The 24,109-nt window shown below is 53.7% G+C and overlaps 1 long non-coding RNA gene across 1 annotated transcript; it reads left to right on the top strand.

Moving 5' to 3' along the window:
* Window positions 1-13,089: 13,089 nt before the first annotated feature.
* On the top strand, window positions 13,090-22,598 carry LOC106982247 (uncharacterized). The gene is made up of 3 exons (XR_003423797.2): window positions 13,090-13,247; window positions 19,895-20,059; window positions 22,226-22,598. It is a non-coding gene; the product is annotated as an uncharacterized LOC106982247 (long non-coding RNA).
* Window positions 22,599-24,109: the final 1,511 nt, after the last annotated feature.

Below are 24,109 nucleotides of genomic sequence, written 5' to 3'. Positions count from 1 at the left end.
CCCACCCCACCCCCCCCCCCCCCCGCCCAGGCGACCAGTATTCGTCCTAACTCTCAAAGCGTCTGTTCATTCTAGAACAGAGATGACCCTCCCGCTGTAAGACGAGTTTTCAGTTGACCGCTTCGCCGAACTGAAGGCTGGCCCGAGGAGTCGGAACTGACACCCTCTTTGGGGAGAACGACGGGTGGCTTGTTTTTCACTCATTTGAGGGGTGAAGTTTTCTGTTTCTCAGACTGTTTCTTTGAAGACAAGGAGGTTTCCGCTCCGCAGAATTTACACGCGCTTTATCACCATCCTCGTCCCCCATATCGCCCGCTCTTGTAGTTTCCCCCACAGGGTGAACGAACGCTACTATTCTAACTATGGCAAAATCCACCTGCCTCAGGGAGACTCTGGGGCCCAGAGGGGCACGGCAGCGGCCCGAGGACACACGCCGCTGCCTCTGGCGCCCACCCCCCGGGCCGGACCTCCCTGCCACCCCTGCCCCCACCACCAGCACGTGCAGCCTGCCAGAAACTCATTTTCAGATGATTTTTTTTTTGAGATGATTTAAAACATCCTTTTCCAGAGCTTTTTACTCTAAGGCAATTAACCCATTCCGTTAATGGCAGGAGGGCTGTGCTAATATTTGCTGGAAAAATCTCTCACTTAAAAGCTCAGCACTGTGAAAAGAAACCTGTGCCACATTTTACAAGCCAGTTGGGTTTCATTTAAATATTCCACTCACTTTTTTGCTTTAGAGGTGTCTGTAAGGAAATGTGGTGACACACACAAAAGCACTAAGATCACTCAGCCACGGACGCGGCCGGTCGCCAGGGACCTTCCCTTGGGACTGGGGACAGGGGCCATGGGAACCGAAGGGGCGGAAGCAAGCGGGACCTCGGTGCCACCGGCCACGGTGAAACACTAGGCCGACAGTCTTAGCTCCCCGAGGTATCACCTGCTCCCGTCAGGACAGACCTCCCCGCAGATGAGCCCCCAAGAAACGCGCACAGCGTAGGAAGCTCCCGGGCAGCCATGCCCAACCCACGAGAGCAAGTGATGGTCTGAGCCTGGGAGCCAGGAGCTCAGTGCTCCCGGGCACTTGCCACTGGCTTCACCTTCATTCTGTAGGACCTAGGGTCCCAGGGGTTGGGAAGGGGCAAAGGCGGACTTCAGCGGGCTTGGCCCATCACGGAGAGCGGGCCCGAGTGGTCGGCTCAGACTCCCTGGCGTGGCCCCCTAACCGGGGTCAGGAGGGTGCTGGACCTCTGTGTGAGGGACATCAGCACAGAGCCGGAACGTCTTACCGGGGACGGGGGGCGATGGAACGTGAGCGTTGCCTGCCGCAGAGGAGAGTGGCCACCAGCAGGGCTGGTCCCCGCGTGCAGCCCTTAGTCCCTACTGTTGTCAAAGTGGAACCCAAGCCCGGAGCAGGTGAAAAGCAGCGTTGGCAACCACAGGAGGGGTTGTGTGTGGATTCAAGGAGCAGACCCGAGGCCCCGGTCCCCAGTCATGCACCTTGTCCAAGCTGTCACTCGCTGTCACTCACCGACGAGGCCGTGTCACCCGCCGATGGGGGCCCCCTTCTGGTCGCGCTCCGTGTGGGGGTGATGGTGCTTTCATGAGCCCCCTTCCGGCCGTCCTGCTGGCCCTCTGCTCTCTGTGGACACACAACCCTCCAGGCCACCAGGCTGCAAGGAGGCGGCGCTTTCAGCCAGGGCTTCCGGGGGCGCGGACAGCCTGCTCTCTCGCCACCTGGCATCTTCAGGTCTTTGGTTAACACTGGACGAGAGGGCCCTCGGTACGAATGCCTAGTCCTTCCGACGGGGACTTTGCAGGGACCCAGAATCTGTGCGCGCACGCGGGGTTTGCTGGCGGGAATGGGCGCTGTGAGCAGGGGGAGCCCGAGGAGGAGGCAGGCCCAGATCCCCCCTGGCCGCGGACAGCCGCTCCCCTGCACGCGGCGGAGCGGGCGGCCCTGCGATAGGACGGCTGGCAGGCCGTCGTCGTGGCTCGTGAGACGCAGCCACCGTAATGGCCCCTGTTCCTTCGAGATGGTGCTCCACCAACACTCTCATTATCGCACACATGTGTTGATGTCACGTTCCCAGGGCCCTCGGTGCAGCCCGAGGCGGTGAAGGCAGAGAGAACATGTTTGTTCCCTTTCTCCCCGGCTCCCCAGAGCACCCAGGAGGCCTGGAAGCCGGGAGTGTGCGGCCACGTGGGTGTGCAGAGGGTCACAGGCCAGCTGGGCCGGAAGGCAGGGCTCTGAGTTCCACTCTGCGGTGGCGGCTTGAGCAGTCATGGGGCCTGCTGCCTGGTGAGGCCCTCCGGAGGGCTCTCATCTACGGGACAGGGTCTTCTCGCCCAGTGCAGGTGTGTGGGTCCCCACCGTCGGGGGCTGCCTCAGTGGTCGGAGCAGTGAGGACCACCACGCAATCCCCCCGCCCGCGAGAACCTGGTGCCTCAGGGGGAGGCAGCAGGTGCACAAGGTGGGAGGTGCCCAGCGAGGGGAGACAGGGCGCCCAGCAAGCCCCCACCGTGCCCCAGGCTTCCTGCTAAGTGCTCACTCCATTTCTTTGACTGAGTCCCCAGAATGGCACGCTCTAGGCCAACACTGTCCAATGGAAATAAAATGAGAACCACACGGGCAAACTGTCCAAACGGCTGCATTAAAAAGGGAGAAAGTAATCTTCCTAATACGTTTTGTTTAGATCGGCATGTGCAAAATAGTATATCAAATTGTATCAATATAAAAATCATGGAGATATTTTACTCTTTCTTTGCAAGTCAGTTGGAACAAGCCACGTTTGAAGTGCTCACTGGCCGGGAGGCTCCTGGCTGTCACATTGGACAGTGGGGTTTGAGACGGTGAGCTCAGGCACCGGTTTTTTAAATCAACAATAAATATCTGACACATCTCGCTTATGGTGTGGGAGGCACTGGTTTCACTGCTCATATAATCACTTCTTTTACCTTTTAAGTTTTACTTATTTATTTTGAGAGCTGGGGAGGGGCAGAGAGAGAGACAGGGAGAGACAGAATCCCAGGCAGGCTCCACGCTGTCAGCACAGAGCCTGATGCGGGGCTCAATCTCATGAACTGTGAGATCATGACCGGAGCCAAAATGAAGAGTTGGACGCTTAACCAACTGAGCCACCCGGGCGCCCCCAATGTAACTACCCTGCAGCGCAGGGTTATTATTATGACCCTCGTTTTACAGATGGGGATACTGAGGCACAGAGAGCAGCAGAAGCATACCCCAGGTCCCACAGCTGGGTGGGGACACAGCAGCCCGGCTCCAGGATCGTCCCAAGGCCTTTCAGGAAGCAAACCAGGGGCCCAATGACTACTTCAGCATAACTGACTAAGAGAGAGGTTTCCCTCCCATATCACTGATGAAACGGATGCCCAGAGAAGTTAGTGAATGCCCTAATGTCACACAGCTAGAAAATATCTGAGTTATTATTAAACCAGGGGTGTCTGATCTGGAAAGTTGAGGAAAGCTCCAGAGAGCATTCTAGGGGAAGAGTGGGTTGTTTCTTATGGGGGGGGGGGGGAGCGGGGGTATTTAAGCTGCAAGCTGTATACATCGAGATGGGGAAGAAATTTCAAACTAGAGGGAGTGAATGATGGAAAACACTGCAGAAGGCGAGCTCGGCCCATTCCAGTAGGAGCGGGGGCCGAGGCAGGAGAAGAGGACACACAGTCGTGGGTGATGACACACGCCAGAGGGCCTTGGCGGGGGAGTCTCGGGGTCCCGAGGGAAAGGTGCCGGCCCCCCGTCCTCAGAGTGTCTGCCCAGCATGAGGCCCCCCAGCCAGACCCTGCAGAAGGAGAAGCTCCCGTCTAGATTTCCGTCCTCGCCCCTGCCAGCCCCTGCCCAGCCCTCGCTTCTAGAAGGACTGACAGAAGCCACTCGCTGCGCAGGGGAAGTGCAGTCCATCACCCACAGGGGAAGGAAGGCTGCTCAGGATCTGAGGCACCTGCTGGGCAGCCAGTGGAAGACACAGCAGGCAGGTTCTCGTCCCTCCCTGGCCGCTCCCTGGCACCCGGTGCGGTCTGGGAGCGGCCGCGGTGGCTGCCTGAACTGTCACTCACCTCGGGAGGAGCACCCCCCCCCCCAGATGGATCGCAAGCCACCTGGTGGAGACCCCAGCCCGAGGCCCTTGGACCCTAGGACATGAACCGCTCTGCCGCAGACAGGAGGGGCCCGGCAGGGCCGGTTCCTCCCCGACCCCCCGTCTTCCTGTCTTCTCCTTCTTCCTCTCCTTCCTTCTCTTCCCCTCCTTCCCTCCTTCGTCTGCTTTAGAGAAAGATTGAAAGCACGAAAATCTCACCCGGTGCCATCCGCTGTTGAGTTCGACATCTAACAGGTTTCAGATCTTAACTGCATTATTCTCACACGAAGGAGAAACTGCAGGTACATTTTCTGTTTGTTAAAAATAATAATAAAAGTCATGTGTAAAATGGCACTTTTTGTTTGCACAACTCTCCTGGTGTATTATTTATTGCGAGGGAAAATTATCTTGCTAAGAAAATAGTGTCACTAAAAAATTAGGTGGTTCCCAATCAACTTATGACAGTAATTGCTGTAATGTCCTCTTTGATTTAGATATAGTAATATCAATGTAATTGCCACTGGGAAAAAATTATAATGGCTGTTAATGATAACTAACACATAAATGGCAACGAACAGGAACATGTACTTTATATTGGAGTCAACCCTAGAGCAGCAGTAAGAAACCAAGGGGTTTCAACAATCTGGCGTGGTCCCTCCAGGAGCCGAGCCCCCCCCCCCCCCGCTCTCCCCTGTAAGTGAGGGGGTGGGTGCCTCAGGGCGTGCAGGCGCATCCTCAGCCTCCGTGGGCTCCACAATGTGGGGGGCCGGGGGGGACCGCCAGCCCTCCAAAGGCAAAGGCAGGGCAACACCAATACCAGCCCGTGGCCCAGAACCTGCTCCTGCTCAGGCTGGAAATGGCGCCATGAAAGGTGGCTTGAGGACCCTCCGGTGTGCCTGTGTGCACCCCGTAACTCGTTCAGCTGTGCTCCAGTCATTGTCCTAACCCGAGGGTGCACCATCCATAAAACGTGGTCTCTGTCCCCCGACTGCAAACTCCAGGGGAGCTAATACTGGATGGGTTTTGTAACACTTGAGCCTCCCTCCCGTGGGCCGCACAGGACCCAACAGCCAGCCCAGCGATGCCCGTCCGGTGCCGTGGTTCACTGGGGACTGGGTGACGGACGAGACCCGTGGCCGTTGGTGGCTCTCATGGTCCACTGTGTGGGGTGCCCCGGCAGGCAGGGGGGCCGTGGGAGCATAGCCCTCGCCAGCGTGGGTCACAAGCACGTCCACAGACAGGTTTGTCATCCAGAAGAGGCATGCTTCCAGCTCATGACCAGTTACCCGGAGATCACTGTAGCGGTTAAGCTTCTCAGGAACCATCGTCACCTGGTGGAGCGGGAGCAACGAGGAAATGAGGTTCCACACAGGACTCGGTGAGGTCAAGTGAGGGGATGGGAAGGACCCCACGGGGCCAGGTGGGGTCGGGGGCCCGAGTGCTCACCCAGACTCTGCCCGCTCCCTGGACGCTGGTCTTGCCGGTGGCGAAAGAGGGGCCCGGGCTGCACGGGCGGTGCCAGGGTGACATGTGGGTCCCAGCCTCCCACAGAGGCAGTGGGGCATCCTCTCTAAGGCCCCACTCGGATTCCCATACTGTAGAGCCGAGGGGTCTGGGGGCGGGCCTGACTGCCTGCGTACTCAGGAAGCCCCTTGGGGAATTCTGAAAAGAATGATTACGCTGATAGTAGCTTCAGTTCCCTTCATACTGGGGCAAGGCACCGCGTTAGCTTTTTATTCCAGATCAAACATCTTAGGTGGTTGCTAATTTTCGTCCCCCCTTTATGGAAGAAGGAGGTAGGCCCAGGGAGGCTGGGTAATTTGCCCGAAGTCATACAGTAAGCGGCGAAGCCGAGTTTGGGCCTAGCCGGTTCACCCCAGAAGCCACACTTCAGCCCAGCAGAGCATCCGTATGTGGTGCTGGTGGGAGCTTATGCTTCAGGACCATCAGCCTGGATGACCGGTAAGGCGCTGTCCAGCTTCATGTCGCACGAGAGCGTGAAGCTCGGTGGAAATAAGAGGCACGGATATTTCCAGAGAATGGAGTGAGAGCCTGAGCATAGTAGTTGGCATCCTTGGGCGGCAGGAGGCCTCCTGGACACCCACAGATCGGAGGCAGGTGGGACTTCTGGTCCCACTACTAAGGGCACCGATGTCCCCACCACGAACAACCGAAAGGTTCTACAAAACTGTAAAAATCCTAAAAATTGTGAGGATCTGACAAAAAGGCAAGAAAATAGAAATTACTAGGCCAAAATCCGAGAGGAAGTAGAAAACACAGAGGGAGGTGGGACACCAAAGCCACATCTACCGTGGAAAAGAGGAAAACCCGCTAACGATGGGGCCCTTGAACTTTATTTAGTTACCACAGCTTTTCAAGGTGCTTGGGACTAAAGATAAAGCCCAGGGCCATCCGAGGTGACAAGCCTCAGTGCCCAACGTGATCTGGTTGGTCCAAAGAGCAAAGATCTGGTTGGTCACGATCTCACGGCTCGTGAGTTCGAGCCCCGCGTCGGGCTCTGTGCTGACCGCTCGGAGCCTGGAGCCTGCTTCGGATTCTGTGTCCCTCTCGCTCTGCCCCTCCCCCGCTTATGCTCTGTCTCTATGTCTCTCAAAAATAAACAAACATTTAAAAAAAATTTTTAAAGAAATATTTAAGAAGAAGAAGAAATCCCGAGCCATGAGCCAGAAATAGCAGAAGCAAAGGAACACAGACACATAAAAAGACTTCAGGAATTAACAGGTATGGATTATAAAACAACAATGCTTACTACCTTTAAGAAATGAACTTCAGGAGGGGAGCCTGGGTGGCTCAGTTGGGTAAGCATCCGACTTTGGCTCAAGTTATAATCTCGAGTCATGAGTTCGAGCCCCTGCATTGATCGGGCTCTGCGCTGACAGCTCAGAGCCTGGAGTCTGCTTCAGATTCTGTGTCTCCCTCTCTCTGCCCCTCTCCCACTCTTGCTCTGTCTCTGTCTCTCAAAAATGAATAAACGTTAAAAAAATTTAAAAAAAAAGAAATGAACTTCAGGAAAAATATCAAAACAACCTTGAATATTTGAAAAACAATGGATATAATCTTAGGAAGTAAAAAAAAAAAAGAACTGAAAATAACAATTTAAGTAATGGTTTAATTATCAATTAAATATACCTGAAGAGAGAATTCAGGAATTGGAAAAGAGTCAGGAAATTGTCCAAGATGTATCGCAGAGGGTCAAAGAGATAGAAATTATAACCAGTGCTGACTCCAGAAATTTCTCCCAACAATGAACATCCTCCAAGTTTACTTGATCTTATCAGATGTCAAGAAAAGATTTTCATAGTTACAACGCATTCCTTCCCAGAAGGAATAGTTTTTGACTTCATAGTTTTTGACTAACATTGGGGGTTTGATGTGGTCCAGTCATCCCACCAGGAAAACCACCTGAGTTCAAGCACACGTGAACCACGACCGCACGTCTCAAATGGCCCGTGGCACTGTGTCATTGATGGCAACTTGCTTCCCCATTTCAGAGACACTGAAGTGGAGACAGAATCGGTGGAGCTAACTGGATCCTGACTCCAGAATATCAGGCTGCTGTCCTCCGGGGAAGCCATCCCATGCGGGGGATGGAGGCCTGGTGTGACGGTCTGTGCCGGCCTCCTGGAGAAGCTCCAAATGTAGGACAGGCCAAAGAAAGGGAGAGCAGAGAAGGACGACAGCAAGCTTAGAGCGCCACGATTCTGGCTGGAATCAGTGGTGGGTGCATTGGAAAATGGACGGCTTTGGGGTCCCATGGAGGGGGGTTCAGAATCTGACTCTGTTATCCAGTGCTGATCATTAGACATCATCTCTGTGAAACGGGCACAGTGCCCACGGTGTCATTCCAAGGACAAGGAACCACAGTCCGTTCTCATTGTTCAAGAGAGTCACGCTCTATGAAGTCACGTGAACATGGAATTAGTAAATGCTGGACAATCGCTCTTAGGGGGAAGCACAAGACTAGGTTCCCCCAAGCCCCTGGCCACAACCTGCATCAACCAATGTATACAGAACCTTATTTTATGTGTGTCCCCTTAAAAACACCTTATTTAATATTTACTGTGGATTCATGAACACTGAACCCATGGCCAGCAGTATTATAACTCAGGCCTGAATGAAGCTTACCTAATATACCTATTTTCTCCATGAGGCACGTCACACTCTTTAGCACCATACTTGGGCGTCATTTTGAACTGCAAAGTCATCAACAAAAAGCATAGCAATGAACAACATGGTACCAAGTGGACCATGAAAAGGACAGGTGTTTACCATAGGAGAGCTGAAACAAGAAGGCAGAGTGTTGCCCTGTCGGACCTGGGAACGTGTGCGTCACGTTTTTTGGTGCTCCGCACATACCCACGAGTGACGTGGAAGCACCGTGGGTGTTGATTTGGGGGTTACAAATACATTTTAGTGAGAAGGAAAATTCACAAATATGGAGTCTGCAAATAGTGAGGATCAGCTATACATACGTAAAGCACGGGGTCCTTAGAAGGCACCCAGTGGATGGCGACTCCTGCAGTCACTGCTGTGTGACACCGCTGGTGTCCGTTTGAAGTTCTGCCATATTGGAAAACCCGCAGAGGTGGGCTAAGCGGAGACAACAGAGGGGCTTACCCATCTGTCATTGGCCTGTCCGTTTATTCAACAGACATTTATCGAGTATCTGTTTTGTGCCATGCATGGAGAACAGAGAACATGATATCTGACCCTAGACTGGCCAATTGGGTGGAGCCTTTGACTTCATTAAAGACATTTCTCTGACCATTGGAGTGGGGGCAGATCCTGCAGGCAGTTGGGCAGCAGGTAACCAACAATGTTACACTACACACCGCACTTATAGCCTTCAAGATGTAAATGCTTTTTTAAAAATCTATCCAAGAGAAATAGTCAGAGATAGGCATGAATATTTGCGTATTACGCTTTTCGCCACCTTCAGTCCATAGTGGAGAAATTACAGTAGGTATCCGTAAGGATATGTAATATATCCATTATAAATCATTAAAGAAATGTCATGATGTATCTACCATTGGACGAAAACTATCAAGTTATAAAGCAGTGCATACAGCATGAGGCTGATTTTTGTAAATCACGTATGCACTGAAAAAAGCCTGAAAGGAAATTGTCTAAAATGCTAACAGTGGTTCTCTCTCAACAGCAGCAGCAGAAATATACAGCTGCTTTGTATGCTTTTCTGCATTTTCTAAATCTTCTATAATAATCATGTGTGTTTTATAAAAAGATAACCATTTAACCACTCCCACTTTAATAAAGGCATTTGACGGGGCTTCAAGTCTTTTTACAGTCCCGCGTGGCACCCATAATGAGGGGTGGGGCCATCCCCTGCTAGAGGGGAGAGTCTTTCGGGGGAGCGCAAATTCTCTGAGGGGCCATGCGTCTGCCACTGAGCACTGACCCTGTTCCCTCCAAGAGACCATCCCCCCGCGTGTGCGTAAGACCATCAGCACGACTTTAGCACTTTATTTGGGGGTAAATCTGAAAACCCCCAGCCTTCTTTGCCGGCACCTAAAGCCCCAACCACGTTCCAGATGATGACTTGAGACTCTGTGAAAGCAGAACGCCCCCTCCCACCTGGGGGTGCCTCACACAGATGGAAATGCACTCACCTCGAAAAGAAGGAAGTGACACGTTAGACATGAGAATGTCACCCTCGGATACAGCCAGAGTATCGCCCTCTCTTACCAGTGAAGAATACATCCGAAAGACCCAACGTTTGTTTCGGGAACATAAAAGGGCAAAGAGAGTGTAATGTGCATTCACAACATGCAACCACAGATGGGCTGGAAGTTAGCTCCGGATGGAAAAGTTTAAAAATCCCGGATTTAGGTACTGAAGAACTATCCATGCTGGCAAGAAATGAACAACATTTCTTCCTTTATTTACGGCCACGGATCACCTTTGTTTGGGGCCTGTTAGCTGCGTACAGGTTTACATTTGAGCAATTCATGATGTTTCGGCACAAATCTTTCGCTGGATCAATCCATAAATTCAAGCAACCAGCCCATAGGTTCCATTTCAGAAACACCTGTTATTTCCCTTACTTTAGCCCTGGGGGGTGGGGGGAGCAGAAAGTCCACGTGGCAAGTCCACCGACCCTGTCTCCTCCTGTAGTTAGAGACACAGTTGGACTACAGTCTCGGGCCCCTGTGGTTACTCGGGGCCCCAGGGCCCTTTGGGCCAGTCGCTTGGACGCGGGAGCCCTGTGGACACTTCCAGGCCAGGCTGATGAAAACCCTGCACCTGCGGGGCTCCCTCTCCGCCGGTGCCCAGGCTCACTGCCCGTCAGAGAGCCTGGAATCTCAGACCCAGAGCGGCCCGGGTGAGGCACCGACCAGCGATGCCCCTTTCTTGCCCCCAGCGTGACAAAACAATCTGTGCTAAGGCCGCACGAGGCTGGGTTCGTCTGTCCCAACAGCTACCGCTACCCTAATGAATATGGACGGAGACCCAAATGTGAGCATCTTTCAAATAGGTGCTCGTGTGCCGCTTGAGATCTTTTCAGAAAATCACGAAGTGAGCAATCAGTGTGCTCAGCTGCACTTCTGGATTCCCTCCCAAACCAGCGCCTGCCTTCGGGGAAGACGCAACGTCTCAGCCCCCTGGGATACCGGAACAATCATCTCCACCCGAGATCGCTAAGACCCACGTCGCAGATTCACCTAAAATCTTTGCCTCCCAAGAAAAGCTCCCCATCACGGGCGAGACTAGGTCCTGCTGCCCCTTTTCTGCCCACGTGATGTCCATGAGGCCGGAGCACCGGGCTCCAGGCTTTAAGAGTGCTCATTCCCCCCTCTGCTGCCCGCCTGACTCACTGTTCTGCCCCCTGCTCGGCCAGCCCCCCACTCTTCCATCCCCGGCTGCCAGGCAGGCCCCCGCTTCCTCCCTGCCAGGCTCAGCCTTTGGAGCTTCACTGCCTCCGCCACCTTCTTCCCACCGACTCCTCCCTCCTTCTCAGAAAACCTCACCTTCCCTGCACCCCGAAAGCGGCAGGAGCATCTGGGAGGAATCACCCCGACACCAGGGTTCCGTGGCCACACACAGTGGGGTCTGGGCCCCCCTCTCCTGCAGGAAGGACCTCATTCGTAGGTGTCCCTCCCTCGCTTGCCCCTGGCTCTCCCCTCCCAGCCCAGAAATGTGCCCAGTCCTGCTGCTCATTGAGTCATTCATCCAAGCAAACATTCACGGTCACTATGCACCACCCAGGGTCACCGCGCAGGCACAGGAACGCAGGGAGGAGAGGGCAGGTAGCCTTGAGCAGGAAGGCGCCGGGAGAGGCACACCCTGGCGGTTACACCTGTGACTCGTGGCCTGTGGCCTCCGTGTCCCTTTCCTCGGGGGCGGCTTCACAGAAAAGTCGTCTGTGCCGAGAGTCCCCACTGCTCTCCGTCCCTTGTCTCCCTGCCCGCTGCACCCTGACTTCTGACTCCACCGGCTGCATGGCCAGATTCCCTCCCGGCCTGGCTCCAAGTCCTATGATGCTCCCCAGCCCTGACCTTCCTCTCCCGGATTAGCGTGCTCCCTGAACCACTCCCTTTCTTTTCCTTTTAAGTTTATTTACTTACTTTGAGAGAGAGAGAGGGACGGAGAGAGAGAGGATCCCAAGCAGGCTCTGCTGTTAGCGTGGAGCCCGACGCGGGGCTTGAACTCACGAACCACGAGGTCGTGACCTGAGCCGGAGATCCAAAGTCGGAGCTCCCCACGGAGGGGATTCTGACGAGCCCGCACCCTGAACCTTCCGCCCGCCCCACTCGGAGAGCCCACTCTCAGGACCTCCCAGCCACCCTCTTCCCTCGGACCAGAGTCCACGTGGCGTTTGCAGAAACTCGCCGTGTGTGATGGCCTTTCGGACGTGCGGGGGCACAGCCGGGGCCTGGAGGGGCTGTGTCACCTCCGGAGCATGTTAGGCCCACAATGCTGGGAGAAAGAGCAAGGGGCAAGTGTCATTTTCAGTGTGACGGGGGCCAACGTTTTCACTTAGGAGGAAATAAGTTCTTGGATTTATCCCGAAACGTCAACAGGAAAACAAGCCTCCACATACAAAATTGCATTCACTTGCAACTTCTCCGTTATATATTTGGTACCTAACGTGAGGCGCCTTATGTTTCAGCAGATAATTTCCTGGGGGCGTATTAGGGTAGTTGAGTTCTTTTGAATTTTGCCTGTATCTAAAAATAACAATGGAACTTGAGAAAAGGCCACATAAACCGATACACCGGAATGAATCCCTGTCCCCCGAATCACGGGTCGCGTTGCCTCTGCAGCACTTCCGCGGGGTCTGGGTTAGGACGACTGACCGAGAGCTGGCCCTCAGGAGCGCCAGGGTACCCCGATGCAGTCCCTCGCCCGGCAGGTAGGGCTGCGGGCCTGCGGGCCTCCACCGCAGCCCCATCAGAGCGTGATCCTGACTCTGCCTGGGGAAGCGCGGACGGGAGAAACCAGCCCCACGCAGACCAGGCCGAGTCCTCAGCCCTGCTGCTCTTGTTCCCCACAGACCAAATCACGGTTGCCATCGACAGCGTGGATCAGTTTCCCGGGGCCGCAGGGCGAGAGCACCGAAAACGTGGCCGAAACAACAGAAACATAGTCTCTCAGTCCTGGAGGCAAGACGCCCAGAATCAAGGTGTGAGCAGGGCCGCGCTCCCTCTGAAGGCTCTGGGGGCGGGGCGGGCTCTCCTCTCCTCTCCTCTCCTCTCCTCTCCTCTCCTCTTCCAGCTTCTGGAGGCCCCTGGATGCCTCAGAGATCCATCACTCCCATCTCTGCCTCTGCGGTCACGTGGCTTCTCCTGGGTGTCTGCGTCCACATTTCTGTCTCCTTACAAGGACACCTGTCATTGGATGAGGACCCACGCTGCTCCATTGTGACCTGGTTCCAACCCAATTACATCAGCCCACACCTAAGAAGGTCACACCCACAGGTACCAGGGGTTAAGACATCAATACCTCTTCTGGGGGGAGAGGGGCCACAATTCTACCCACTACAGAGGTTGTTTTCTTTTTTTTTGAAGTTTATGTATTGACTTTGAGAGAGACAAAGAGAGCGTGAGCAGGGGAGGTGCAGAGAGAGAAGGAGAGAGAGAGAGAATCCCAAGCAGGCTCCATGAGGTCAGTGCACAGAGCCCGAAGCGGGGCTTGAACCCAGGAATACCGTGAGATCATGACCTGAGCCGAAATCAAGAGTCAGGCGCTTAACTGACTGGCCCACCCAGGTGCCCCCAGAGTATTGTTTATATGCTGGACAGTGTGCCACATTTTTTTCCTTTGTTTCATTTCATCCTTATAACCATCCTACGAGGTGGGAATGCCCAGTCCACAGGTGAGCAAACCGAGAGCCGGGCGGTCAAATCTGTGCCCACGGGCATGCACCAACCACACTGCAGAAGCAGGTCCGGGCCTCAGTCTCCACCCAGCCCTTCACCACAGGCTAGGGGCTGAAGGAAATCAGCAGGTCATTACGGTCTAGCTGGGATCGGTGTTCCAGGTCAACTGACCGGTCCCGTCTGTGATCTGTATGTAAGGGGGCGTCTCAAAGGGCCCCGGCTACTGAGGGCAGACTTGGGTCTGAGAGAACCGAGCGTTTCCATGATGAGAACCCACCCACGGAGAGAAGGCCTTTGCCAAAGCAGCTGAGAGTCCCCAGTCCCCCTCCAGGCTCTTGCCCATAAATGACGTCCGAAACGGCCCGTGCACATCCCCCGTTTTTGTGCCGCGTGGGGTTACAGCGCTGTCCCCATTAGCCCCTCCTCACCCCCGAATCCCTTTGGCAGATGGGGCACGGGGCCCCTAGTATGCTAGCACGCCAGCCGTCCGGCCCTTTGCTGGCCTGAATGTAAAGCTAACTAAACTAATTAATCACACCAGATTAATAAGAGTGACAAGGTGAGAGGGGTGACATTGTCCAAAATCTCCAATTTGGTGTGAGGGCACATATTTTTTTAATCCCCACAGCAATTTATTTTCTGTATAGCAAACTTTCTCCAAGAATGTCCCAAAATGTAGTCAAGGTTAACTGTGCTGTGAGCTTATTCAATATTTATGATTCTTTTTATTTGTATTACGAGGACTTTTTGGGGACTCCAAAGGGTCCATTAATCAAACAGAGTGACAAAATGAGGCATTTGACAATCGGAACAAGGCCTGCATGTTATTACGATTAGATGTCTCTACCTAGACATATAGACGCAACGTCTATAGCTCGGGGAGGGGGTAGGGATAAGAGAACCAACTTAACTTTATCAACAGCTCCTGATTAATTGTTACCAAGTGTCATCCGTAAATTTCCCTTCCATCTAATAATCCTCTCGGACGGTCTAACAACATCCCCAGCGAGCTGGCGATACCGAGGCTGAGTTTCTGAGACAAGGAGCGGGTGACACCGGTACCTCCAGTGGCTGGCGACGGGCGGTGGACAGCGTTCACGGAGCTGCCATCTCTGAAATACAATTATCAGTGTGATCTGCTTAAGGATTCATCATCAGCTCCTGCCTTCTGAAGACTTAAAGAAATGCCAAGACACACGGAGAGAAAGAGGTGATAAGAAGGCATCATTTTCCTTCTGCCTCATAACTGTAAATTGAAGAAAATTATTTTCTTTGCCTGCAGCTCATTGGCATATAGGCAGCATTATATTATAATTTCATAAGCATAAATCCTTTGAATAAATTTCAGAGGAATAACTGAATTAGAAATGCAAGTAAAGTATCTAAAAAACTTAACTGTAGCAGGCAGGGGAGAGGAGGTGTGAGGGGCACAGGCAAGGAGGAGAGCCCCTTCTGGGTGCCTCCCGTGGGTCCCCAGAGGCCCGGGAAGAGCTTGGTCCGGGAGAGGCCATTTCTCACCCCTTCTGTGCCTGATTGCGAATAAAAGAAGTTCTTCTCCTCTCCCCTTGCTCGTGTTCCAGGAATTTGAGCCGTAATTCATCATAAATTAATTTTGGAGAAACAACAGGCTTGGGGCGTGTTATAATTATTGTTATTTGTTTATTTATTATCGTGTTAACCATTATTTATTATTGTGTTAAGCATATGTGAGATCACAAAGGTTGCTCCTGCAGTTTCCTAGCAACAAGTCTGTGGGTCCGTCACGCAAGTTTCCCATCTCGGGGGGGGGGGGCGTGGGAGGCAGATGCCGGGTCAGGGGCCCGAGGCGTCTGTCCCTTCCTGAGGGCACCCCTTGGGATACACTGTGGAGGAGAAGGGTCGGTCTGGCCCCCTGCTGATGGCTCACCAGCCGCCCCGCAGATTATCTTCAAACAAAGACCACTTGGAGGCCAAACCCTGGCCCCGGGGGCTGGCTCAGCTTGGACAAGGACGTCCTTTCCTAGGCCCGTGTTGGTCCTCAGGGAGGTGGCCACCAGGCCCCCTCCATGGCCAAGGGACATCTGGGGGGGAGGAGGCTAAGGGTTGGGAAGAGGATGGAATACTTCCTGGGGGCCTCCGTGCCCCCCTGTCGCAGCCTGGGGCAGCCCCGTGCAGCTCCCCACCTCCCCAGGGTGACCAACTGGCTTCAGGAGCCCGTCACCATGTATGTAGTGGGAACAGAGGCACAGAACCCGGAGGTTCAACTGCGTTCACACAGCCTCTCAGGAGCACGAATATCCATTTGCAATGTCTGTTCTTGTGTCAGCACAGAAGTGCAGAGAGGGATTGGTTTCCATGTTTCCAGCACAGGGACCCTGCTGGGTAAAGGAAACCTTACCTGGGGGCCCACAGAGTGCGATGCAGGACGGGGGGGCTGAACCAGAGTGACGGGACGGGTCTCCTTTGTCCGGTGTCCTCAGACAGACCCCCACGCCTCCCATATGGATCACTTCCTATCCTGGGTAAGAAACGCATAGCAAAGGGGCCCGGTGATGTCAGTACTTTCCCATTATGGCGGAGCCACGCACACAGGGTCCCAAGCAGCGCCCCTCCCCCCACAACTGTCCAGTGAAATCCCCTGGGCGTGGCATTTTTTTTCCCAGTCAACTTTTAATTATAGAATAATTGGACTTACAGAAAAATTACAAAGACAATATAGTGCCCCCACATGCCACACACCCAGTTTCCCGGTTAGTAGCCTTGTCTATTACGATGGTACGTCGGTCGCAATTAACGAACCAATGTCGATGCATTAGTATGAACCGAAGTCTATTATTATTCAGATCTCCTGAGCTTTCACCTTCTTCTGTTCCAGGATTGCATCCAGGACAGCACATTACTTCAGTTATCAGGTCTCCTTAGGCTCCTCTTGGCTGAGCCTCTCAGGTTTCGCTGAGATTAATGACCTTGCCGGTTTTGCGGAAGGTTGGTTGTGTATTTTGTAGAGTGTCTCTCAATTTGAGTTGTCTCTCAGATTGAGTTGGATGGTTTTCTTATGGGTAATGTTATAGACATACCCATGTCTCTCCCAAACTCGCATTTTGTCATCTCATCCCCAGGGTGGTTTTATTTGGAGGTGGGCCCTCTGGGGGTGATCAGATAAGGAGGGTCGATCCCTCATGAACGGGATCGGTGCCCTTGCAAGAAAAAGCCGCAGAGGCTGCTAGCTCCTTTACCCACCAGGTGAGGACACGGCGAGAGGTCAGCAGTCTGCAAACCAGAAGAGGGCCCTCGCTGGACCACGCGGCCACCCTGATCTTGGATTTCCAGGCTCCAGGGCTGTGAGGACTCCTTGCTTGCTGTTTACAAGCCATCAAACTCATGGTACTTTGTGAGAGCAGAGAACGGGCTAAGACAGACTGCATTTATGGGTCTAGGAGAGGAAGTTCCCAGAAATCCCATGGAGGGTGCATGCTGTCAGGGCACTTCTTATCGTTGATGTCAAATGTGATCACGTGGCCAAGGCAGTGTCTGTCAGGGTCCCCCCGTGGAAGGTTGCCCTTTCCCCCTGTCCATATGCTGTACTTGGGGGCAGGAAGGCCCTGTGAGCAGCCCAGCATGCTCCAGGAGCAGAGAACTCTGTTCCACCTCCTCCGGCGTGGAGGTTCCACACAAATCATTTGAAATTCTGCAGAGCAGATTCTCCTCCGTCTTCATTTCTTTAGTCAACCACTTATTTATGGCAGGATGGACTCGGTGTAGACTTCGAGTTATATTCCGACACTGCCTCGTTCATGTATTTGCTCAAACGTGTTAGCCAATGGAGGTCCCTTCCATTGCTCCCGTGTCCTCCTGACATGTCCCCATCATGGTGGCACTATGGGTCTGGTTTTGTGTTTCAGCACCTCCTTACTTTCTGGCACCACAAGATGCGCCCATCTCACATTCCTTGCCCCCATTCTGGAACCGACCCTTTCTCCACAGACCCCTGGTTCTTTTTATCGGGAAAGGGTATTAGCAACCACACTCTGGATGCGGGGTGTGCTCACCGCTACAGGGCTGGGGAGCTTTCAAACCTCTGCGCATTTAGGATGCAACCAAGATCGGTTGCCAGCATCTCCTGGAGGAGGACCCAGGCCTCAGTGTTTTTAAAGCTTTGTCTGTCTGTCAAGCTGTTTCTACTTTTATATTTGGTCAATAGCTGGTGGCCTCCTAGTCTTGGGATTAGCACCTTTACATCAAGCGTATGGATACAGGGTGCCCCTCCGTGCTCCAGAAACAGTGTGGAACTTTACCAAGATGCAAGGGGCTAAATGTTTGAAAGAACTTTTGAGGGGCTGATTCTTTTCGTTGTTTGGTGTGGGGGGGGGGAGTGGGGAGTGCCCACTTCTCCCTTTCGTCTGCCTCTCTCTTACCTTTATTTTTCTTTCCTCCTTAATCCCTTGAGAAGTACCTGCCCAGTGCTCAGACCATTAGCGTCCCAGAGGCTAGGACTGGCAATCAGTTTCCATCTATCCCTTCTAGCCGGTGACCACAAGCGAGGGGCTTCGTTTCCCCTCCACCTGTGGCTGGGGACACACTGAGACCACTGCCCGTTGAGTCAGAAGTAGGTGGCCGAGCTTAGAAGTAGGTGAATCAGCATGTGGCACATAGTGGGCACCGATAAAGCTAGCTCCCCCTTCCTCTCCCCACCTCCAGCCCCAGGGAAATAAGACAGGCCTGACACTGGGGCTGGAGGCCAGCTTGTCACCCTCTCTGAACCAGAGCTCGGCACCACACCTGGGGGCTTCCCTGCAAAGCAGAATCCAGGCGGGTCTACACGGGCATAGCGGCAGGACAAACCCTCGGAGTCAGAGCACCCACGCCTGGAGATGCTCGTGCAGTGTGGGCGCTGTTTGCACCCCCTGCCCTGTGGAGCTCTTCTGTGGTCAGAGACTGCCCCCTCCTGCTCACTCAGACGCCCAGGGACCGCTCCCACGGGAGCCTGCCCTGTGCCACCCACTGACCAGTGACGATTGTTCGAATCAAAGGAATCAAATCGATCACGAGCCAATCTTACCTGGAAGTCCTTTGGAGGAAGAGGAGTCCTTTACCTCAGAAGCCTGTTTTGTTGGCCAAGGCTACTTGGGAGGCCAGCTGTGAAGGCCACTCTGGCAGTCCTGACCGCACAGTGGGATCCCCCGAGAGGACTTTGGGGTGGTCCGCAGAACCCAGGGCCCAGCCCCACAGCTGAGCCTCGACCTCTAACAGCTCCCTGGGGCACACCGTGCGGTGATGTGGCTCTATGGGTCTCTCATCCAAGTCTCACAGTCTTGGCAACAGAGCCTTCTGGTGCACCGTGAGGTGTCTCTACCTGTGGGTAAATCAGCCACAGCTGGAGGGGCAGGGGAACGGGACACGCGGGCCACCAGGGGAATTGTTATCAGCTGAGCAGCCCCCATGGGGGTCCAAGTAGTTAATCAGCAGTTTCTCTCCTTAAAACCGAACTAACAATAAACTCTTACCAGCAACCACGGCTTCTCAGGAGCAAGCGTCTCGTGCTGGGTCCTTCAGACATCATCCGTTCAAGCTCTCTGAACAACCATACCGCATAGACGTGAAACCCACAGAGACGAGAAAACAGGCCGAGGGAGGTCAGGTGTCCCCGTCCAGGTGGCCCGGCCGACACGTTTCGGAAGGGGGACCTGAGACTCCGGAGGGCGTTGTCTTCTTGAGAGTGTGACACTGGCACAAGCATCCCATACACGAGCCTCCAGACCCGGGACACCGACAGGGAGACACGGGAGCCGTTCTTGCCCGGAGCTGCCAAAGCAAGTGTAAATGCCCGGGTTCCACCTGCCGGGACACCCGCCACTGAGCACCGATTCCCTCCGCCAACCTCAGCTCTTCCCAAACCGGAGCCCTCGCAGTCTCCCACACATGCTGTCCCCTCCCTTCTCCCACCTGTTGGGCCCTTCAGGACTCAGTAGAAATGTCTCTTCCTGGGAAGCCTTCCTGAGTTTTGCTCCCTACACATCACACTCGGATGCTCTCGTGGTTTTCTTTCTTTTTTTTTCTTTTAAGGTTTTAAAATTTTTAATTTTTATTTTTGGGGGGGGAGGGGCAGAGAGAGAGGGAGACACAGAACCCAAAGCAGGCTCCAGGCTCCGAGCCGTCAGCACAGAGCCCGACGCGGGGCTCGAACTCACGGACCGCGAGATCATGACCTGAGCCGAAGTCGGACGCTTAACCGACTGAGCCACCCAGGCGCCCCATCTTGTGCTTGTCAGTCGTGCTACTTAGGATACTTTGCTTTGCCCTAAAGAGCTCATTCTGTCCTTCCCTTCAGACAAGAGGAAGGTCTTCCTCGTCACTGTCCCCTCTCCGGTGTCCGGCCTGGGGTGGGCTCTTGGTCCTTGTTGGGTTGAGTTGATTCGAGGCTAAATGACACCTGTTCCGAGTCCTTCCCTGCAGGGAGGAGACCCTTCTCCATCACACTGGTTCCCACCATCTAGAGGAGACATGCTGGGCAGATTCACGGCCAGTCCTCACAGCGGTGGAGAGATACAGACAAATTCCACACATGACCGTGGCCTTTGTGACACGTGGACAGATCTGGTCCTCCCTGCTGCCCTGAAGGTAGGTGTCGCCACAGGACTTGCTTTGGGCAAGGAAATGCGGGCAGTGGTGAAAGTGTCTCTCCCAGGCAGAAACTGAGGGTCGGGGAACTCACTGGGCTCCCCTGCTCCCTTTGTCCTGACTGGGCACTCAACGGAGCCTGTGTCTAGATAAAGTACTATCAGTGGGGGGGGGGGGGGCTATGGCACCCCCGTGAGAAGACCTCCCCCCACTGCCCTATACCTAAGCAGAAGAAGCAGCAGCTCCTGTGTTGAGCCATGGAGACTCTGGGTTATTTGTTGCCATGGTTTAACCTAGCTTTTCTGACGAGCGTAGTCACGTATCATACCTTCTTGGATACAATTGGTACCTTCCTGAATCATCTAGATCTTGTCTGTAGATGGAAAGAGGATTCACAATAATGACGCTACGGAACTGAGCGTGGCGACAAAATGTGTGTGATACGGCCTCAGCCCTATTGTGCAGTGTAGCTCTGAGCAGACGCACACATACACGGAAGCATACAGGACAGGCTTTCCTTGGAAGCAATTTTTCATGCTTCTATGAAAGCTGTTAATTTTTCTCGTTGGAGGTAGGCCAATTCGGCTCAGTTCATGGAGGCGTCCACTGCAAAATTCATCTGGCATTATTTCCTGAAGCTACGTAAGGTGCAGACTAGAAGAATGGGTATTTTCTCTTAATGAAAAGATAGTCGGATGAGGGGGGAAAAATGCCTTTCCTTTCTTCCTTTCTCTTTCTTCCCTTAAAAAAACTCAAAATGATGTTGTGATTAACTTGCATTTTGCAGCATAGTGGATATGACAGTCAACCAAATTAATCCCATTATGCAAAACCCGGTTCACAAATGGTTTTGCATTTTTGCAAAATTATGTCAATTTCCCTATAAATTGGAGAGACTGTGTCAGTTTCCTGAACTGCACAGAGATGCTACTCAGTGCTGTATATCTATATTCCTCTAATTCAAAAAGATACAGATTTTAGCTCCGTGCCACACATTAGGATTCATAACTTTAATGCTGATATTTTTGTTTACATGAGACTTGCATGAGAATTACCAACAGTTTTCACATTCGTTTAAAATCTTCCTCCCCACCATACTCATCGTGGTGGCAAAAAAGAATTAGGAGCTTGAACAGAAAATGGTGAGAACAAAAACCATCCCTATTGTGATACGAGGACCGCGATTCCTTCTTTCGTCCCACCTCTGAAGCCCTCGGCTTCTCCGGCCGGGCTCCCCGCGCCCTCGCCGGGGCTCTGCCTCTCTGTCGGTGGCGTTAGCGCGGGGAGAGCAGGGACGGCCGCCCACCTGCCGTCCTCTTGGCCAGCGGCAGACGTGCTGTTGGTGGCCAGATCTGCTTGGCATGGACCGCGATCTGTGAATTCCCTGTAACTGGACCAACTTGTCAAGTTAAGCCCGCTCCTGCGTGGAGCCGCTGAGCAGCCTGGATCTGGAAGTCCCCGCTCTCTGACCCCTGTCACCAGCCCTCCGAGCCCCTAACATCTGCTCTCTGGGAGCTGCCTTTTCACCTGGTTCATTTCAGATGCAGCAGGGCACTCTGTTCTGAGCTCAGCACTGCCCCTCTCTCTCTTACGAGGAGAAAGAAAAAGCTTCCTTGTTTTGAAGACCGGCGCTCTGAGGGCTAAATTACTTACTGAATTCAGAAAATCTATTTTTTAATGGTTATTCTTTCTCCGCGTAGCACTTTTTATTCCGGTAATGCTTTCTTGAACGGTGAATTGTTGACTTTTTATGCCTCAGATTTATTAGACATGTGCCAAGTTGTCAACCTCCTACTGTTTTCATTTGTGTCCACCTTGCAAACAGCAGGGAAAAATACTTTTTTTTTCCACGAACGCTCACTTCTTGGCAGTTCTGAAACAAATTTTTGAACAGTTGCTGTTCCTATTGATAGCAATAGTTTGATGTTTCAAAAAAAAAAAACCCAGGGTTTTATTTTCCCCTAAATTTTTGACACGTTCTGTCATATCCTATCATATCATACCCTGATGCATCAAAAACAAAAAGAAGGGAGGTCCCAGCCTGCACTGTTCACATAGATCGTGAGTCTTCACTAAACACCCTCCCATCTGTTCACCACGTCCATTCTTTTGTCCCCGCTCCAATGCTGGTATTCCTCACTAAAATCTGTTCTTGCTTCTTTCTAGACACCGCACTCTCCCCAGCGAGGCTGCCTGAGCTCGGTGAGAAATGGTCCCGAGGAATCAGGAGGCTGTGGGTATTTCCTACCGCTGGCTGCCCGTGATTCGGACGCACCGTGCAACGGACAGGGACGGTAATGAAAAAGAAGAAACACAAATGAAGTGAATGGCCGGTCGCCTCAGGCAAATGTCCCCTGCAGTTGCTGGTACTGTGAAAAATTAAAAAAGTCAGCAATCAAAACTCCTCTTCCCAGAGACTCTTCCCACCAGGGCCACCGGGCCCTCCATGCTGAGGCTTTGAAATGAGGGACACAGTGGGACGGGCTGGCTCCTGTTCCGGCCTGGCGACAGCTTGCTCTCCGTCCCAGCTGCAGGGCTTGCGGAGAGGGGAGGCGGGATCGGGGTGGGGGGGCCCGACCGCGCCCCATCCCCACTGGGGCTGCCTGGCCACTCTCAGGACCCCGTGGACGCAGCCTCGGGTGGAGTCTTCTGGGGCCTCTCCCGCTAGATCCCGCTGCACGGGAAGGACCAGCTTCCCAGGGAGCAGATGTCATGGGAAAATCAGGTGCTTTGGGTCGACCAGGAGGCTCAGGATGACCTTTCGAACGGCTGTGAGGGGGCCCCTTACCCGGCGCACCAGCCGGAGGCCTCACACGGCCTTGTGAGGGCACACAGAGGCAGCCGGCGGTCGCGTGACGGGACCCTGGCCCAGCCGCCCAGAGAAGCTGGGGTCTGCGGGGGGCACTGGGGTGCGTCCACCGCCTTGAGCAGAACACACCTCCATCCTTTTGCAAGATCCACCCTCTGTCCAACAGCCCCTTCAGCTCAGTAGGCACCACAACCTCTGCGGGCTCATTCGCGGCACCTAACCTTGGTCGGTGGACCCACATCCGGCCCTCCACCTGCCAGCCTGTGACCTCCAGGCAGATCTGTGCCGGACCCTCTTCATCCCCGGAGCCCAGGTAGGGGAACCTGAAAGGGGGGGCGGCCTGGGTGGCTCAGTCGTTTAAGCGTCCAACTCTTGCTTTGGGCCCAGGTCGTGATCTCACGGTTTGTGGGGCCGGACCCCGGGTCGGCCTCTGCGATGACGGCGTGGAGCCTGCTTGGGATTCTCCCTCTCCCTCGCTCTCTCTCCCCCACCCGTGCCATCTCTGTCTCAAAACAAATAAATTAAAAAAAAATTTTTTTCTGAAAGGAACCTGTAAGCTTCTGGGGGAGCCGAGCCCCTGAGGATTTTAAGCTCGCATTTTAGAGAAACTGTCTCCAACGGAAGATGTTTAGGTGAAAGGATTAAGAGGATTTGTTTGCTTGCTGGGAAGAGGGCGGGAGGATGGACGTGGGTGACCAGTCAGGCCGGGACACTCAGAAGGGCAGGTGGGCTCTGTGCCGAGCAGGGAAAGCGTCCCCACTGGGGGGATGGGGTTGGCGGAGGGGCACGGGGGGCCGCTGAGCTCTGGACTTGAGGTCCTATTCTGTGTAGGAAGAGTGGGCTTGGCTCCTTCCAGGACCAACATTCTAGAACTCTGCTGGGTTTCCGAAAGGTAAACAGCCTCACACTGAGCATGATGCCCTTGTCTACGTGACTCCCTGCCTTCCCAGAGCTGCATTACTTTTCTGGGCTGGCAGGAAGAGAGCACCAAACACCTGGGACTTAAAACAATAGAAATCTGGGGCGCCTGGGTGGTGCCGTCGGCTAAGCATCCGACTCTCGATCTCGGCTCAGGTCATGATCTCACAGTTCGTGAGTTCGAGCCCCACGTCGGGCTCCGTGCTGATGGTGCGGAGTCTGCTTGGGATTCTGTCTCTCCTTCTCTCTCACCCTCCCCTGCTTGTGCTCACGCTCTCTCTCTCTCCAAGTAAATAAATAAACTTAAAAAAATAGAAATTAAT

The sequence above is a fragment of the Acinonyx jubatus genome, chromosome D3, assembly GCF_027475565.1.
Source record: "Acinonyx jubatus isolate Ajub_Pintada_27869175 chromosome D3, VMU_Ajub_asm_v1.0, whole genome shotgun sequence".
NCBI lineage: Eukaryota > Metazoa > Chordata > Mammalia > Carnivora > Felidae > Acinonyx > Acinonyx jubatus.
This window is presented reverse-complemented; position numbering and strand designations above follow the sequence as displayed.